Raw genomic sequence first — 16,678 nt, 5'->3', positions numbered from 1 at the left:
AATTAGTATAATATCAAATTGTATAAAACCTTTATCCTACAGAAAAATCATATACAAATTAAAACTTTCCAAATAGAAAGTCCAACATAAATTAATTACTTTAATATATAAATAAATATAATACACATAGGAACAAATAAACTTTTAGTTCTTAAGAAGTTTATTTTAACTTAAAATATTTTTTTAAGTATTTGTAACATAAAAAAATACTTTTCTAATACACTAAAAAAATATATTAAAAAAAAATATATATTTTTTAAGTATTTGTAACTTTTACGTTTTTATAGCACTTTCAATAATACAATAATACAAGTTACTAAATATTTCAGTGATTTTTTCCTTTAATACCATAAAAGCTGATTTTTTATTTTTATTTTTATTTTTTTTTATCAATACATTTACAGCAGATTTTTTTTTACAATCTTAGCGTACCCCCAAATTAAGCCTTAGTAACTAAGTATTTAGCCCGCTTACATGTATCCATGTATTTTATTTAAAAAAAAAAAAAAAAACAAAAACAAAAACAATCACTTAGAGTCTAAGGATTAAACTCAGAATTTGTACTTCAATAAAAAAAAAAAAAAAAATTTCAGAATGTGTATATAGGTATATATTTATGTAGTCACACACATATAATGGAAGCCTTAATAATTAAGAAAGTAGGAAGAGAAATCATTTGAGGACAAAAAGCCAGGATATACGAGTCTCTATCATTCTTTTCAAAGTTTTTGTTTTTTTGGTAAATTTCATTCTTTTCAAAGTTATAAATCAAGTAGGTGGAGGAGTAAATTAACAAGCCTAAGCTATCAATATATGTAGATAGGAGAGAATTTATGACTAGACAGCGGCTAACACTCCCTTCCTATTAAAGTAGTCGTCATTTTCATCAATAATATTTCACTATTTTTAGAGGAGGAATTAATGCCTCAAGGCTACGTTTGGTACCTGGGATAAAAGGGAGGGACAGGATTAAATAATCACAATGTTGCAATGCATATGTGTTTATCTTATCTAGGCATATAAGATCTTGAAGCTGCTTCTTCGTCTTCGTCTTCTCGTCTGATCTTCTTCTCCTTGGTCGCCCCTTCCTTAAATACTTCTTGAGTCCACATTGTATAAGATAAACCCAAGGGGGGTTGGGTTATCACCTGATTGTGAAATTTAAATTTTTTTTGGTTTTGATTTTCACTAAACTGATGCTTTCTTTGTAATAACTTCTGCACATCTGCTTCTTTCTTTTTTTTCATTTTTTTTTAAATTTTTTTTTAAATTAATTAAATTTTTTTTTTGGGGTGTAATCTGCACTTTGATATTAAAGGAAAAAAATTCACTTTTTATTTTTATTTTTTTATTTTTATATTTTAAAACTCTACTCTTCTTTGTAAACGCTGCACTGCACATTTATGTTGATTCTTTCTTTTTTAATTTTTGTTTTCTTAAAATCTTATCTTTTTCTTAATAATTTTAGATAATGTAATTATGATTATTATGAATAATGATTAAAGTTCAATAGATAATGCATCCAAAAATGGTTGGTTTAACTAGCACTCTATATATAATATATATATATACTAAAAATATATATATAGTTATTTTCTTATTTTTTAATATTAATCTTGTTCTTAATTCTTATAATATTATATAATATCAGATAACATAATCATGACCAATAATACAAACTCAATTGTAATATATTATAAATAATCTTTTTATTTAAATAAGTTACTTGAGTATTAATGTAATTTGTATTAATGTAATTTGATGTATTAAATATTTCATTTGCACATATTATTTATGGCTATTTTTTGTGTATTATTATTTTTATTCCTTTATTTATTAAAAATAATGGATAAAAGACCACATAAATAAAATAATATTAATTTATTTAGTTTTGTTTGATGCACTAAACACTATAAAATTATAATACAATATAAATCAATATATTACAGGTTAATATAATCTAGCTTATCAAACAAGCCCTAAAAAATCTCCTATGTATATAGTCCTATCTGTATGGGTTTAATTGGATAGTTAATTTAATTAGCTTTCTTTCATTTTAGGTGGCTAATATATCATAAAAGATTAAATTCTCTTGCAAGAAGAGGGGATTGTTTTCAAATTAATTGGTTTTCGGTTGAAATATAGTTTTTCATGGGTGAGATATTTTTCTATTAGGATTTGCTATTTTAAAATATTTCGTTTTATTATTTTAAAAGAATGAATGGAGTTAAATCATAATATTATTCATATGGAGGTTTGTAATTCCATGACCATGTAAGTTTCGTGCTTGAAAGCTTAGTCAAAAAGAAATTAAAATAAATAACAGCAGCTGTCAAGTTCTATGTCTTATAGTTACATGATCAAAAAAAGAAAAAAAAAAAAAATTCTCTTTCTGGTAGTGGCTACTAGTAAGTACAACGGAGAAAGGTCTTAAAAAAAATTTTAAAAAGCAGAAAAAAAAGAAATTTTTATTTTTTTGTTTTTTAAGGTTTCTTAACTTTGTAATTTTATTTTAAGGTTGGTATGGATCTGTTATCTATGTAGACATACCACCCTTATTGAGTCCAACCCTAAAATCTACTGTATTATAAAGTTCCTCCAAAATTTTTTTACATATGCTATATTTAAATATCAATATATAAATTATTTTTGATGAACCAACCTTTCATACAATTCTGTTTATAGTAATCACGGATAATAATCTTTAATTTCTAGTTTGATCAAATTTGATGAACTTCCATTTATTATTATTATTATAAGCGGGTAGGCTGTTCCCCTATTCTCAAGGGAACAAAAGAGACATACAATTTGTTTCTTAATAATCTAATATGTAAAATATAATGTGTATATATATATATATATATACATACATAGTAGTTTTTTTTTTTTTAATGTGTATATATAGTATAAACAAATAAATTAAAAATAAGTTACAAAATTGGACCTCCGTACGTTTTATTGACTCGGTCATATTACATAGTCCATGAATTTCCAGTTTTAATTTCTTGTAATAATATATATATATATATATATATATATATATATATTTTTAAAACACAATAGGGTGATGATTTTGTTAGGCATATTAGCCAAATTTGTCAAAGTACAACCTTTGGAAAGCCCATGTGGCCTCCATACTAGATTTTCTCAACATATGTAAAGTCAAAGCCATGAGGAGCCAGCATGTGAGCTGCTCTAATTACAATCTCTCGGACAATAGATAAACAGAACATTAGAAAATGAGCCCGATAGCTCCAAAATAAGAAATTCTGATCCACAGTATTGATCTATTCGGTTTTGCATATTAATAGCATTAAGGTAAGGGGAATTTGGCCCAATATCCCTGTAGGACCGAGCTTCATGAATTTTGCCTCCTCAATTCATTTCTTTTTTGATTTACCCCTTAATATCTCTTATAACCTTCAAACAAAAAACAATTACTTACATATCCTCTTATTTTTAAAACCAAACAAAAATCAACTATTCATTTTCTAAACATCTTTACACTTTCATACAAATACAAAAATATAAAAAAAGCAAACAAAGGGCTTTATACACGAACACACAAATACAAACAACCAAACCGAAACTGTCGTGGAAAAGCCAAACATTAGGATCTCATCTCAGCACAGGGAATAAGGTAATTGGTTGAATCTTTTTCTTTATTTGTTGCCGTGGGATCGGTGTGGGTTGTTTTTGTGTGGATTTGGCTTTATGTTTATTTCTTTTGTTGCTGTGGAGTGGGTTTTTATTTATAATTTTTGTGTTTATATTTTTTGAAGATTTAGGATAGATTGATATTGGGCATTAGTAGGAAATGAAGAGAGGAAAAAAATGGGACCGGTTTGGCCTTGATCAGTGACCGGAGGTGGAAGAAATAACCCGGTGAAGAATCGGGTCGGTAGTGGTTTAGGCGGGTTTATTTTTTGAAGATTTAGGATAGATTGATATTGGGCATTAGTAGGAAATGAAGAGAGGAAAAAAATGGGACCGGTTTGGCCTTGATCGGTGGCCGGAGGTGGAAGAAATAACCGGGTCAAGAATCGGGTCGGTGCTGGTTTAGGCGGGTTCGGGTCGACCCGGACAAGGGTTGAAGATGGATTGAACGACATGTCGTCTGGGATGAACGACACCCAGACGACACGTCATTTTTTTTTTTTTTAAATTTTTATAAAAAATGTTTTTTTTTGGGTATAGATATATATATAGAATTGAAGATAAGAGAAAGAGAGAAAGAGAGAGAGAGAGAGAGAGAGAGAGAGAGAGAAATTAATTAGAGAAAAAATGAGAGAAATACTTTATGATTATTTTTTTTTGGGTATTTTTTGGGAAAGAATGAGAGAAAGAGAGAGAGAGAGAGAGAGAGAGAGAGAGAAATTAATAGTAATTCATAAAGGAATGTAATACCGTCAAGAATTCCCTATTAGATTTTTTTCCTTGTATTCATATACAAAATAATGAAATATATTATGAATTTTGTGTCACAAATATGTATGAAAACTAGGATGGCGTTTATTTGATCCAAAAAGCATAAAAGCATCCTGTCTAGATAAAGGTAATATGTTTTAACGGTTGTTGACTAAGACCAAAAGGACCCTTACAAGCAGCAACATCAACATACCCATCATTTCCACAAATTCCAACACATGCTGAAACCCTTAAATTACCATAATATATATATATCACAGAGAGAGAGAGAGAGAGAGAGAGAGAGAGAGAGAGAGAGAGAGTAAAAAGAAGTGAGGTCGCCGACTACTAGAAGACTGCACTTTGTTCTACAAATAAATAGAAAAGAAAAAATGCTTATACATGTCAAAACTCTCCAATGGGGAATAAACTGTACAATATCAAAGTGCTCTTCCTCTGCTGGCTGATGCTATTGCTATGGATATGTTAAAACTAAAACCTCTCAAGTGTGCATATAATCACAAGAAGCACCCTTCTTGCAATGACCACTCTCATGATACTTGCAAACTCTCTGTCCCTTAAACGGAGGCCTTGAAGAACCTCCCCCTCCCCCTCCCCCTCCATTACCAAACGATGACTGCCTGTTCCAAGGTTTATTACCCCCACCATAACCAGAATCCCCACCGTGAGATCCTCTATCCCTCTGATTTGAGTATCTATCTGCATTATGATTCCGATCGCTTCCCCATTTCCCTTGGTTCCCTGTTGGTGCACCCCAACTTGGATTTGGATTTCCTGGTGGTGGCCCTTGACCAGGAGAAAAGAGAAAAATACTTTATGATTAATTAGAATTGAAGTTGAGAATTCCAGAGTTAGTACTTTCTAAAGGTATAGATATATATATATATAGAGAGAGAGAGAGAGAGAGAAAGAGAGAGAGAAGATCGATGCATAAAATTTTAGGTACATGGTTAGCTAGAAGCAAACACACAAACACTTTATCCCCAAAAAAGAAAAAAATAAAAAATTAAAGAAGAAGAAGATAGAAAGATTTAGATGGCATGCACACTGCTATACATTAAATGTTCAGTAAATGTTATGGCATGCACAATATCCTTAGGAAGAGAGCGTATGAAATTGAGGATTGCGTATATTTATACATGTATGTATACATAGTTGACAATGTTGTTAAAGGTAGATAAAAGTTTATTAATGTTGTCAATGTACATTTGTAGGTTGTACTTTATAATGGCACCAAAGAGGAACTTGCGACGTCAACCGAAGAAGGGAGTTAAGAAGGTGGAAAGTAAGAGACGCGGTGGTAGCACAGCAGCAGCACCCGACTCTAAGCGTCAACGTACTACTAGGCAGAAATCCAAATCTGAGACGGAAAGCACCAAACTTCGAGGGCACGTTCCACTTTCCTCTCCCCCATCTAATATGGTAAGTTTTATATTCATTGAGGTTGTTTTGTGCGGTAAATGATAAGACATGTGACAGTATTTATTCATGAATGTGAAAACTGAAGAAAAACTTCACCCGATGGCCATCGGTAATTGCCGATAGGCCATCGGGCTTTTTTTTTAGTTCATTGTAGGTTGATTACCGATGGTTTCATTGGTAATTACCACTTGTGCAAAAATGTGAACCCATATGTCTTAAGATTTAGTTGGAAATTATTATTATCAAGTTAGGGTGGAAAAATAGGGTATGATTAAATCGTTGATGTCAGTTCCATTTATGTAATTCATATTGCAACCCATCGATGCTCCAAAGGAACGGATGTTGCAGGATGCTGATATAAATAAAGGTAGGGCACATTCATTCGGGAATCCAATAGGGGCGAACAAAGTAATTACAAGTGTCCTCACAAGTGAGCAGCTCGAAAAGTATAGACAAACATGTTTTGGACACTTACTTGACATGAAGAACCTTCGGTTCTCTGGTCAGTTAGTGCATCACCTGCTTTGCAGATAAGTTGAGTCCAACAATCCAGAAGTACTGGAGTTTAACTTTGGCGGATCTGCAGTGCGGTTTACGAAGTGGAAATTCGCACTCATTAGTGGGTTAAAGTTTTGTAGGTACCCTTCGATGTATGATATGCAAATTTCCAAAGGAAATGAGCTGCGCACGAGGTTGCTAGATGACAGGAGTGACTTGAAACCGCCCGAACTGGAATGACTATTCAAGGATACACTTTTTGTGGATGATTGGGATGCTGTTAGAATTGCGTTACTATATTTCTTAGTTCATGGTGTACTCGGAATGGATCCGAAGGTTCAAATAAAAAAAAAATTCATTGATTTGGTTGCTGATCTCGACGTATTTAATTCCTACCCTTGGGGCATTCTGAGCTACAAGGAGACGATCAACTCATTCCACAATGCATTCCAGCAACGAGGACGAGGACGTGCAGTAAAGAATATATCACAGTATTATGACCTAAAAGGTTTTCCATTGGTGTTTCAGGTATGGTAATATATTTAATACATGTAGCGTTTACTTAAAATTTATATTTAATAACCTATAATTTGTATTTTGTAGGTGTGGGGGTTTGAAGCAATCCCTGATTTTGGTAACCAATTTGCCGACCGGTTGGAAACCCGTTGTCCGAGGATCCTTGGATGGCATACTCCAAGGCAACCGAACCATTTTGCTGTCCATAATTGGTTCTCCTCCAATAGCAATGTAAGGCAAATTTTGTTTACCATACACTCCATGTTCCATCGTAGAACAATAAAACTGAAATTTGTGACATTGAGCACAAAGAGTTTACCAATTCAAAACATACTAAGTATCTACTTCTGCAATCGTAGAATCTTTGCTGGAAGGTTTAACTATAATCCTGAAGCAAAAGTAATGAAAAAATACAAATACATTTTTAGTAAATGAGTACATAAAATAAGCCAAACAATTATGTTATTAACGCCTACTGGAATAGCATTTTAAATACAAATACAAATGCATTTTCAGTAAATGAGTAAAGATAAAATAGGAATGCATTTTATGTAAATGAGTACAAATGCTGATTAAGGGAAAAATGTTGCCATATATGTACACATATTTATATTTATAACACACCCTGTGAAATCTGATAGAAGGTACTAGATGCTGGATAGAGAAGACAAACGAGTTTTGAGGACCCTACAATGAGAACATGTTTCTTGGTACTAAAGTGCTACTAAAAAAGGAACCCTATTACCTAGCTTCGTAATCTTATACAATCTGAGATCTAATTACTTGAAGATGACTGGCTTTTTTAAATTTAGTATTTGTAATATTTAACATAAATATATCGTTTTCATGTAGGTATATGAAATTGACTGATATGAAAATTGTAAAAGAAAGGAAACAAATATGTTAATAGTCTTTCCTGAAACAAAAATATGAAAGCCAAAAAAAAAGAAAAAGAAAAAAAGTCATGGTTTGCAAGCCACAATAATGAAAATTACACTCATTAAATTTAAATGAAATTTTGTGTTCCAAAATCCAAGTCCAATTGAGTCATCCAAAATCTTGACTGGAAACCAATGATCTTATCTTTCCTATAACCCTGAGGTGTTCCTTGTCACTTTGTAAATTGTCCCGCTTCACTCCTCCCAAATTCATTGTGAATTTGCTACACTTTAAGCCAAAAGTACTTGTCAACTCATAAATCACACTCTCTGTCTAATAATTTCTCTCTGCAACTTTATTCTCCCATCTAGAACAAAAAAAAAAAAAAAAATAATAATAATACACGGTTTCGGTGAATAATCCTTTTTGTGGAAATTACCAAAGTAATTTTTTTTTGTGGTACAAAGTTTTGACTTAAGGAGTCCTATTATTCGATCCTTTCCAATGCAGAAGGTACATATCCATGCTCCTTCGGCGAATTTTCACTTATCTGGTTAACTGGACAACAATTTTTCACCAGAACTGAATTGGAAATAAATAAATAAATAAATAAATTATGGGTTTGAAATTTGAAACCCAGTTGCTTTAGGGAAAAAAAAAAAAAAAGAAAGTTTTGTGGTCTTTTGGAGATGGTCCAGGCGAAAAACCTTTGCTCCTTTTCTTTATTCATTATTAAGTGGAGCTGTCAACAATGACCTTACATGTAAATTGGTAGGAAAATAATGATCGGTGAGACCATTTCGATATGAATTCTAGTAAATGTTATTTTTTTAATACAATATTGACTAATTAAATTCTTATTCTTAGGCTAATATATATATATATATATATATATATATTTATTAATTATATCAATCCATTGAAAGGTCTAATGCTCTAAATTTGACCTCGATATCATCTTTTTGTGAATTCAAATAAAACATTTTTGATTCATTTTTATAATATTATATTTAATTTTTTGTTCATAGTTTATAACGCCTCCTTTGTTCGTACCAATTCATACTTTTTCCTCACTACTAGTATTGTGATAAGGCTAAGTCATTATTTGATTTTGACTTTATCTATAACCTATACGTAAAATATATTTTAGGAAATTTTTTTCGTAAAATCAATTAACAAAATTAATATGAAGTATATTGTATTTATTTTTTGGCTTACTTATTAAGCCATTTATGTTTACTATTGGGAGTTCATGATTTCAAAACATTAAGATGGAAAAAATTTATTATAAATGATAAAAACAATTATGTAAAGAAGTAGCATAAAGCCAAATTATGTATATATATATGTATATATATCCACATACCAGGTAATCGTTAACTCCGATCTGCAGAAACGTACAATTTAATTACATCCTTTTGAAGTGTATGGGCTCCACAATGAATATTTTCAGATGATGCAGGGAGAGTGAATTGAACTAAAGAGATTTTGGGATTTTCTGCAATGTTCGTCAATGCAAAGAAAGAAGGCTGAAAGGTACCCAACCAACAAAAGAGAAAGAGAGAGGAAGACACAGTATACATTTAATGTGGTAGCAGGACAGAAGTTAATGGGGTAGATAGAAATGAGGGATGGTCAAAAAAGTTGTTTTAATATTATCACCTGTATTCGAGACAGTCAATGAGAAAGCTGTTATTTTTACTTGACACTTTCATAGGTATCCATGTATTTAAATAGTTTACAAAAGCCAGACAATTAATTCCCTCCTAACAAGTCTCATTTGGACATACTACCATGGAGCCATTCATGTAAAAGTGATTGATACCATCCATTTAAATTATCATCCTTCTTATTTATTGCTTCTCCACATATCAAATAATATGGATAATTTAATAATGAAATTGGATCCTTACACATCATATTGACACGTGAATCAAGTACAAAAACTAAAAACAAAATCTGAATATGGAAGAAATTGGATCCTTTCACAAATATGGAAGTTTTCATTTTTTTTTTCTTTTTTGTTTATTACATTTTGGTATCTTTTTTTCTACGAAAATCCAGCTGAACACAACTCTATAATTCCTATGTTCTAAGATTATGTATAAGATTCGAAACATATTGGATACAAAGTCCTACAAGGTAGCAGACACGGCAAGACTTTGCTGGCATACCTCATGCTGAACCAGAATCCTGATATCCCAAACAAAAATATATAAAAGAAAGAAAAAATTTGTGAAAAAATAAGTGAAAATTCAAACTCCAATGCCTGTTATCAACTGGCCCAGCGTGAAGGATTCTTTTCACATATACCAGGTTAGGCCATCTGCCTCTGTGCTAATAAGCCTTTGCAATTCAAATTTTTTTATGATGTTGAAGAATGATGCCTAAAATTCACACAGCAGCATGCATTTCTAGCCGTCTTCGTGCTAAGATTTTCAAATTTGTTCAGAATGCTTTGAAGCAACCTGTGTGTCCACCGTTCTTGTGTCATGCTTTCTCTTGCTTCGTCTCTTTGATCTAGATGTGCGGGTCTTTGTAGGATGCTTTACAGCATGCTCTTGGATGCCCAACACTACATTTTCATTGGTAGGGAGTTCAAGAGGGGCATCAGGCCATGGTGTGTGTTTTGATGGTACATTGACCTTCAGAGGAGGATCAATTATCCATCTGTAAAGAGACCACACTAATGTCAAATGCATGTGCATAGGAAGAGATTCTGCTAAATGAATTTTAATTAAATAGGCAATTGACTGTCATGATTTTTGTGTGTCAATGATATATATTGAAATTTAGATGGCTTGATGAGGGGTGGGGGGAAAAAAAGCATTTCCATATGACAAAATTATTGACTAAAGGTAAAGATTTGCTGAACCAAAGTAAAATAAAAAGAAGCATGCTACATAAAATCATAGTACAATTATATAAGTCAATTGTTTAAAGGATTGTAGTCAAATTGCAAGTAAGAAAGCCCTTGGGAATGAGGTCAGAGGACTGAACAGAAATACATTGAAATGCCACACCAATACCACTTGACCACTTGAAACAATGCAATGACATTCACTTGAAAAGAGAAGTTGAGCATCATTGTCACATTCACAGGTAGGTTACTAATTTTAAGTTCTACCCATGTGTGATATTCAAAATCACAATTTCACAGCCACAATTTTATGCTTTGAAAATAAATTAGAGACACATAGTACTTAGAAATTGAATGATATAACAGCAGAAAGTTTAACATGACAAGAGTATTACAAAACATTTCTACCAATTGTATATGATCATTGGCACTGTTGACTCTATCTATGCTTCAAATTTTTTAAACAACCATGACAGCTTTCAGAATACAAAAATCATATGCACTATAAAATGGAAAATGGATTGGAGACACAATAGGAAAGAAGATATGGTACCTGTAGGGCCAAACCATAACCACCATTCACATCTTGCTCGAAATAAAGTAACTGGAAAATAAAGCAATTAGATTATAAATTTAATGTCACATCAGCAACACAAAAGAAAATGCAGATGCAGAGAGAGAGAGAGAGAGAGAGAGAGAGAGAGAGAGAGAGAGAGGGAGAGTTCATAGTCATCAAACATGGTATATAAACAATTTAAATGCAAAAATATGAAATATACATACCTTAAATTTGCTTTGTGCATTTGAAGTAACTCTTACTACAATACCACACTCGGCTTGTTGCTTGATCGTAACACCAAAGAAATGAGCATTTTGCTTATCCACCTGCAACAAAACAAAATCAACCAAACGGAAAATTCCAGAAAGAATGAAAGTCCATGATAACAAACATGAAAGCACCTTTCCACTAACTGATGACAGAATGGAATGTATCCCTAGTTGGCTGTACTCCATCCAGCATCATATCATCATACATATCTCTCAGCAAGAAATGCCTACCACCACCGTTATTAAAAAAAAAAAAAAAACAGAACACAACTTTCACAATTTCTCTTTCACAATTTCTCCCAAAAAAAAAAAAAAATTCCCAAAACCACTAAAAGAAAATCAAAATTAGAGCTGTTGCCTACCTGTTGCTTCTGTTTCTGCTCCTAGGGCTCTCTAAAATCCTGCAGTTTTCTCTCTGAGTCGCCTCTTCACCATCTCCTTCAAAACGTGCAGTCTCCACGCTTACAATCCGGCCGATTCATGAAAGGAAACAGAGGGCTCCTAAGGTCTGGTTATGGATAAAGAGATGGAGGGGAAAAGTCGAAGAAAGGAAAGAAAAAAACATATAAAAAAAAACACATAAGGGTATTTTGGGATTTTAAAAGATTGGAGGGGTAGATCAAAAAAGAAATGAATTGAGGGGGCAAAATTCATGAAGCTCGGTCCTACAGGGGTATTGGGCCAAATTCCCCAGGTAATCAGATACAACAATACAATTCATAAAGCCCATATCTCTACGTAACAGCAAATCCTGATAAATAGCCTTGTCAATGGCCCACTCTGTCCAACCCTATTTGTTTATATCCAACCAATTAACAATAGGTAAAAAGTGGTTTATTTGGGTTATATGATGGATTTTTTTTGAGTTCTCTATTGATGTGAGATTTGTTTGTATTTTCCTAACAATCCCCTCTTTGAACCAATAACAACATATGTCTTCTCTCCATTTGACATCCTTTTAAACTGACGACTCATTTCGTCTTCATCTCGTTGAGATATTTGCATATTTCCATTGCGGCACCCTCACATGGGACCCACTGTATTATCGTGGAGTCCTCATGGAGTCTTCACCTTGACATGTTCCATTTTTTTAATTTTATTTTTTTACTTTTTATCTTAGTGAAAGATACAAACAAACTACTATTAGGACATATATGAAATGAACATTTGGAATTCGACATACAATCATTGCTATTTGTGTTGTTTGCTACAAGAAGTACATCCACACTTTCATAACTCTCAGGCATAACACTTATATCCCCATCATACAATTCCTTTACTTTATTCTTTCAAAGCCTCTCGGAACACTCTCTCCTAATATGACCTTTTTTTAACAACGAAAGCATGTAACCATATGCTTTGATCTCGATTTGTTTCTACACTACCAACATAACTACTAGATCTCATTTAGGTCTACCTCTAATCATTAGACCTTCACTTTCACCAGGGTTGCCGCGTATTCTTTTTTATGGTATCTTTTGCATTGATAGCATCTAACAATTCTTTTCATTCCACGATATGCCTACCATAATTCAAGATATCCACAAAATGCTAATTACCATTCGGACAGGAATTTAACAAGATCACAGGCTGATCTTCATCCAAAAATAGTAACTTGAAAAATTTTTGAATCTTGAGTCAACTTTCTTAACTCATCAAAATTTTCCCTTTGGAGGCTTTCCTTCAGTCATCTTGAATGCAAAGAAGCGTTGCTTCAAATAGATGAGATTTGGCACAATTTTTGACATATAGAATTCGTTTAACTTCTTCCAAACTCTAGCCATTCTAGTTTCCTTCCCCACTTTCCTCAAGACTCTGTCTCCAAGTCTAAAAATTAGGAAACTATAAGCCTTCTCTGACAAATCTTTCTTCTCTTCATCTTTCATGCCTTATATTGAACCCAAGAAGCATTGCTTCAAATAGATTCGATTTGGCATAGCAATAGTTTCCTACAACACTTTCCTCAAGACATTATCTCAAAGTCCAAGAATTGGGAAACTATAAGCATTCAATACCCAACAACTGTTGAAATCCTAACTTTCAAATCCTAAGGCATTGATACCAATTTGCAGAAAATGTCACCATTCGACTTGTTCAAGTGCATGTGAGATTCTAACATAAAATTAATTGACAATGAGTGGAGTAATCATTTGGGCTATATGATGGGTTCTCATTGAGTTCCTAATTGATGTGAGATTTTATTTGTATTTTCCTAACATTTTCTCTCATTAACTTGGCTAAACATAGTTTGTTTTTTATTAAAATAATTTTTTTATTTTATTTTCGGTAATAACTGGTTAAGTTATCATCAATTGAAGGTGATCCATAAAATGATTTTATTGGTGTGGCATTTGGTTGTTTGATCAAATTAAAGAACCAATATTTTAATCCGTACTGCCGAAGTTGTAGATGGAGTGGAAAATAAATAAAATAAAGGAAGTGAATCACATAAAGGGAATTAAACGTCCCCCATGACAATGAGAGTATATAATATTTGTTAGGAAAACAGATGGAAAGGAGGAAAAAAGAAAAAACAAAGGAAAAAAGAAAAGAAAAAAGAGGGTATGCTTGAAATGTGAGATTGACCTGGATTTAATTGGACTATTTAATTTGGTTCAATTAAGTTAAAACTATTTTAAACTTAACCAAATTTAATCGGATCAGATTTAAAATAATCCAATCTATTAAATAATCCAATCTATCCCTATCTATAAATGGATATATACATATTCATACATATACATATATATATACATATATACATATTCATACATATACATATATATGTATATATATATATATATTTATAGCTACAGATTCCAAATTAATTGTTATGTGATATCATAAGATCATAATTATTATTTCACTGTTTGAAAAGTAAATATATACTATATATACTTGGACAAGAGAGCCATGAATTCTAATATCCATAGCATTATATCATAATCTTTTGGGTATTTTGAGATATACTATTTTATATCGGTTTCCATATGAAGCAAATCAATTAAAAAAAAAAAATTATGTAATGACCGCTAGTTGGTAAAGGAGAGGAATTTCAATAGTAAAAGTACCTGGTTGCTAATATTGGTATTCCTAGATTCATGCCCTTTTGCATTTGTATTGGGCTTCTGAATGTTACTTACAATTTGGGTTTGAGTAGTTTGTTTGTTTTAATGTTTAGTTTTTTCTATTTTATTTTATTTTATTATTTTTGGATTGGAAACTTAATCACCTTTATTTGTCATATATATATATATATATATATATTAGTGTTTGGTTTTGTGCTCCACATATATAATAAAGATATAATAGTATTACATATATACAGTTAATTTTACATTAGTACAATGTGATAGTTTTAATATTAATTAGTTATTTATTAGCTTTTGAATTACATTAAAGTTAGAATTTAAAATTTAAAAATGATAAAATATAATTAAGTGATATATATTAAAATTCTATTTAAAAAAAAAATTATCAAATCTAATAATTGATAAAAATATTTTTAAATCTCAACCTTTGATATGATTAAGAGTTAATTTTTTTTTTTTTAACATCAATCCTGATATTAAGGAGTATATATATATATATAACAACTCTCTGATATGGAAATCTTGGACATATTGTCATTTAGGACAACATTTATCCACTTTAGGATATGCATGTATTTTATTTATGTTTGAATTTTATTTAGAATATTTGTTATTCTGTATGAAAATTCATTTATGATTCTCAGATAAAAGAAAAATTATATACATATATACGAAAATTCTATGGTGAGGACGGTTCGCATGAGGACCGCAGTATTAGTGACGGTTTTTTATAGTATTAACGACGATTTCTTAGAAAATTGTCACCAATACTATGAAAAACCGTAATCAATACTGTGGTCCGCATGAGGACCGTCCGTACCATAGACGGACTGTACATATATATATATTTATATATATATATATATATTTGAACAAGATTATATAGTCTAAATTAAAAATGAAGGGGATTTCATCCATATGTGGTTTAATCCAACACATAAAAGTATATTCTAATAGGTTAAGCCTACTAAGATGTTATATATATATATATATAGATAGATATATATATTTGTTATAATAGTGTCAAAAGAACATTAATACTTTTAAAGCAAATCCAACATAAGTTAATTTGCCTTTACTATAGTTTTCTCTTGTCAAAATTTTGGTTAATATTTTTTATTTTTATATCAGTATTTAATATTTAAAAATATATTTTGAAAACATAAAATATATATTTGAGATTTTGAAAAGAACTCAACAATTTTTTTCTTTTTTTTCTTAAAAAAGGGTAAAGAAAAAAAAAAGGGTATAACAATCTTTTCCATATAATATATATATATAAAATAGCGAATGAATGAAATTTTCCCTTCTACATGGAAAAAAAATAATAATAATACCAAATCAATTATTTTCAAATCATTTTTATTCTATCTATGAATTTTTATTGCTAAGAAAAAAAGTGAATTAAAATTATTGAAAAATTGAGGTTCTAAAGTTTGAACTCTTGCAAAGTACATGATCTACTTGCTTTCCAACTCAATAAAGAAATACAGAATAATTAAGTATTTTGCATAAAAATTACAAAAATTAAATCAATTGTTTTAAATTATAGTAGCTACTGCAATAGCTCAAATGTTGCTTATTTAAAAAGTGATTGATAATATGTTTTATCATTTAAATTTGAAACATGACAAAAGATGTGGGAAAGCATTTTGTAGTCATAAATCTTTTGACTTAAATTTTTTCTATATCCTCCTTAAATAAAGAAATGAAAGAATGAATTAAATATGATACTGATATTCTACATAAAACAAAGAATATTGTTGGACTTTACATGTTATGCTAAAAAGAAATAAAAGGAAAAAGCTGTAGGGACAAATATTATTCAGAATGCCATTAGTTCTCTACAATACTCAAGCATTAAATGCTTTCTTGATATACCAACCATAACATAAGCCTCTATATATAAGCCTCTATATATGTATATAAGAGATGAGATTAAACAAAAAGATTTAAAAACCATACTACATTCATTTTATAACCATAAATATGAAGGATAAATATGTAAAAGTAAAATTAATTAATTGGAGAACAAGAAAAGTAAAATTATCTAAGAACCATATCTATTCATTTTAAACCATTAATTTAGAGAGCAAATTTTTACAATCAACACCAATTAATTGGATAGCAACTAAGAAATATTAACACCACATGC

Source organism: Ziziphus jujuba, chromosome 3 (genome assembly GCF_031755915.1).
Source record: "Ziziphus jujuba cultivar Dongzao chromosome 3, ASM3175591v1".
Lineage (NCBI taxonomy): Eukaryota > Viridiplantae > Streptophyta > Magnoliopsida > Rosales > Rhamnaceae > Ziziphus > Ziziphus jujuba.
The sequence above is the reverse complement of the archived record's forward strand: the minus strand, read 5'-3'. Positions refer to the sequence as shown.